General features: G+C 44.4%; 1 long non-coding RNA gene across 1 annotated transcript; it reads right to left on the bottom strand.

The window, feature by feature from the left end:
* Nucleotides 1-2,643: 2,643 nt before the first annotated feature.
* Nucleotides 2,644-3,415, bottom strand: LOC116976608. The gene is made up of 3 exons (XR_004412998.1): nt 3,369-3,415; nt 2,871-3,255; nt 2,644-2,732 (listed from the first exon to the last, which is right to left on the bottom strand). It is a non-coding gene; the product is annotated as an uncharacterized LOC116976608 (long non-coding RNA).
* Between the last annotated feature and the right edge of the window lie 377 nt (nt 3,416-3,792).

Raw genomic sequence — 3,792 nt, 5'->3', positions numbered from 1 at the left:
TCGGTTCTCAGTGCAAAGGGCTGATTTTCTTCACCAGGTAGCACTTGTCTTGGGACGAAAGCTTGAGGACAGTTGTAGCCAATTAGTAAGCCGACGTCACAGCTTTGATGTGGAGCTATGTCATCTGCGATGTGTTCGAGATGAGGCCATGCCTTTGCAGTCTCTGGTGAGGGAATATGATCTCTGTTTGCAGGTATGAATTCTCTTGTGTAGGTCACTGGCAGCTGGATTATCTTGTCTGAGTAAAATCCTCTTACTTGTAGACCAGTCAGTTTCCTACAGGACACAACTGTGTTTCTTGAAGCCATTGTGGAGAGCTTTAGCTGAACTGGTTCGTTCTTCACATGTAGAGCTTTTGCAGTGTCTTCTAGGAGAAAGGTTGTGTCACTCTGTGTATCCAGAAGTGCATACACAAGAACTTCACAATTAGGCTCACTTGTGGCTGACACCCACACTGGGATGATGGTGGATGTATGGGTGTCTTTGACATGCTGGATGACTCTATTGGATGTTGCCTCAGGTGAGGTTCTTGTTGTTTTATTTTGTGATCGGTTCATCTTGCCTTCCGTTGACCGCTCACGGTCTCTTGCTTCATCAGGCCTTGTTAACATCCTTCCTTCCTTGGTGCGATTGTCGTGGAGGCAAGTTGGATGTCTCCTTTCACATGTTTTGCAGATCATTCTGTTTTCACATTCCTTTGAGCGATGGCCAGACTTCAGACAGCCAAAGCACAACTTCCTTTCTTGAACAAACTTGACTCGCTCAGAGACCGTCTCATCCATGAATTTATAACACTTGTGTAGACTGTGACCTTCCCTCTCACAGAACACACAGCTTGTGGCGACAGCCTTCTCATCAGAGTTTGTTACCAATACCTTTGCTCCAGGACCTCTGTTCATTGAAGCCTTGCTCTTCTCGATTTCACTTGGTTTTAGAGCGTAGAGGGACGTTATCGGGTTGCAAGCAATTTTTGCTTCACGTGTGAGGAACTTGACGAATTGGCTGAAGCTTGGGAACTTGTGACTTTGTTCTTCCACTTTTATGACTTTCCTGTTCCATCTTGAGGTCAGCCAGTCTGGAAGTTTAGCAAGCATTTTCTGATTCTCGTTGCAGTCATTGAGTACCTCAAGACCTCTAATCTGAGACATGGCGGCCTCACAGCTGCGAAGGAAGTCAGTGAGTTCTTGAAGTTCTAAACTGCCTTTGGAGCTTATCTTGGGCCATGAATCAAGCTTGTCTCTGTAGGCTTTGGCGATGAGGAATGGATTGCCATATCTCTCTTCTAGGATGGTCCACGCTGCATGATAGGCTGACTCTGTGCCTAGCAGAAAGTAACTCACTATGGCCTTCTTGGCAGCTCCACCCACATACCTTCGCAGATAATATATCCTTTCTTCACCTGGTAGGTTTTTCTTGTCAATTAATGTCTGAATTAAACCTTCCAGTCATTGAATCTGAGTGGGTCGCCGTTGAACATTGACGGTTCCGGTATAGGAAGACGACTCGCACTGATGGACTCTGCAAACATTCTCACAAGAGCTGCTGTGCTATCTTCTTGTTTTGGAAGTGTCATAGCTTGTGGTGGAGGGTGATGCTTCGACAGATTACTTTCCTGGTTGACTTCCTTCTTCTCCTTCAGAGAGACGTGTTGATAGAGCAGCTCGTCTATTTCATCGTCTGAGCATTCATTCTGCTTATATACTTGCTGTCGAGCCTTGGCAGCCTTTAGCTTCCCTATTGTCTCCAATCGCTCTATTTGTCTGCGTTTGGCCTCTAGCACCCTTTTTCTCTCTGCATCTTCCGCTTCAAGTCTTTCAGGTTCTATAATATGCTGTTCATGCTCTAGCAGCGCTTGTAATGTGGCTTCATTGGCTGCGACTTCAGCAGCGGCTTCTAGTCTGTGTGCAGAAGACTGGCTTGAACGTCTGGATGTGATTTTTGAGTTGCCTTGAGAACGAGCAGAGGACTGGGAGGATTTGGTGCGGTGAGATTTGATGCTCGTCTTATCTGAGGCTGCAGACTTGAACACAGATTCTGTATCTTTAACACCTTGTTCTTCATCCACTTGACATTCACTCTTTCCCGTCTTTAGATAACCTCTTGCAGTTTTGATTATCTTCTTTGTTACTGCTCCACAGGTGTCTACTCTGCGATGTGTGTCATGATCTAGAATGTCGATGTGTCTCAGCTCTTCATAAACAGCGTTCAGATTCTTTGAAGCATTGCTTACCTTGGTGATGTGTTCATTCAGCAGGTTGTTTGAGCATTGACCACTCAGCGCCCCTTTGGCGTCCTTAATGACAGCCTTCCACTTCTCGTAGCTCACGCTGAAACGGTGTGCAACCCTTCTTACTTGCTCATCGTGCAGTTCTTGGCCCTTTTCCGTTGGCTTGCGGACTCTTTGGCCTCTTTGTGGCTCTTGTGAGGAAGTGTGGATATCATCTCCAGTGCCTTTGCTCGTTTGTGGCTGTGCGTCTGGGCAGTGCTGTTTTGTGTCATCGCCTTCATCATCTTCTCTGTCACTTTCAGGGGATAGCTCAAACTCTGACATTACTTTAGTTTGGTTTAAATCTAATATTTTCTTATGTTGAGTAAGTACCTAATTAATAAATAATTTTTATACTGTTATCAATTTAAATCACTATGAGTGATAATTAGACAAATAAAGGTATCAACTCTTCCACAGGTAAGTTACATATGCATTAAACACTTGTTAAGTAACAGAAATGCACCTTTAAATTACTATGAGTACTGCTTGTTTTAACAGGATTTTTACAGTGTAAGCATCAATAAACTAATTCTCAATATCAACACAGTGTGAGTATCAATGGCCTTCAATAAGGAAAGGTAACAACATAAATGAAATGCACATTATATCTCAGTCTCTTGTGCAAAACACTTAAAGTCCTTTAGTTGTAGAAAATAACAACATCAACTTATTAAATGAAAATGTAGATAATATATCAGTCTCTTGTGCAAAACACGAGTTTTTTCTTAGCAGCAATATTAACACTAGGGGCACCTGGGCCTTCCTGTGGGCTTGCTCTTCTTGTGTTTCGGCGTAGGTGGTGGTAGAAGATACACACGCAGCATGGATATGGTTCGTCTCTTCTCGGCTGCTGCCGTCTGGTGACGTCCTCCTCGGCTACTCATGCAGAGCAGTCGAGTTCTCACTGTAGCTCCCAAGTAGTACACGAGGCCCGAGATCGTGGTTAAATACGGGGTTTATTTTCGGCTCCAACCAACCCGTGAGAACTGAGCCAAAAACGAGGAAACAAACAAAAATAAAAATGCAGTTTACAAAATACATGCATGTACGTCCATCCAGCAACACAACACCACACTAACCAAGCAAATAAACAACATACCTCGTCCACTGCTTACTACTTAAGAGGTATTTCTTGGTTTCTTCTTATGGGGCTTTTTCACGGGGCGAGTTGACGCAAGATGTCACCAGAGTGAAGAGGTCGTGGTCCAGCACGAGTCTCGCACGATATAACGGGGGGTAGATAAAGAGTTCCCACGGTACTCGGCATTTCTGTTATTTGTGCGAGTGACTTGTCCGTTTCCCGAGCTTTCGCGTTAAATCTTGAATGAACATCGTGAACTACACGTGACACAAATGATGTAACTTTTTTTTTCACACACTATATATATCCTCCCTTGGTTGAATTGGCTCATTTGGAGACATATTTTACTGTGTATGTGGGAGACACAGATGGACTGAGCACAGTACCTCGGTCTTACTGCGTGTGGGAGAGGGGGAGAAAGAGACGTACACTCACAGAGGCA

The sequence above is a fragment of the Amblyraja radiata genome, chromosome 9, assembly GCF_010909765.2.
Source record: "Amblyraja radiata isolate CabotCenter1 chromosome 9, sAmbRad1.1.pri, whole genome shotgun sequence".
NCBI classification, from domain to species: domain Eukaryota; kingdom Metazoa; phylum Chordata; class Chondrichthyes; order Rajiformes; family Rajidae; genus Amblyraja; species Amblyraja radiata.
Note: the sequence above shows the minus strand (reverse complement) of the source record. Positions and strands in the feature narration are given on the sequence as shown.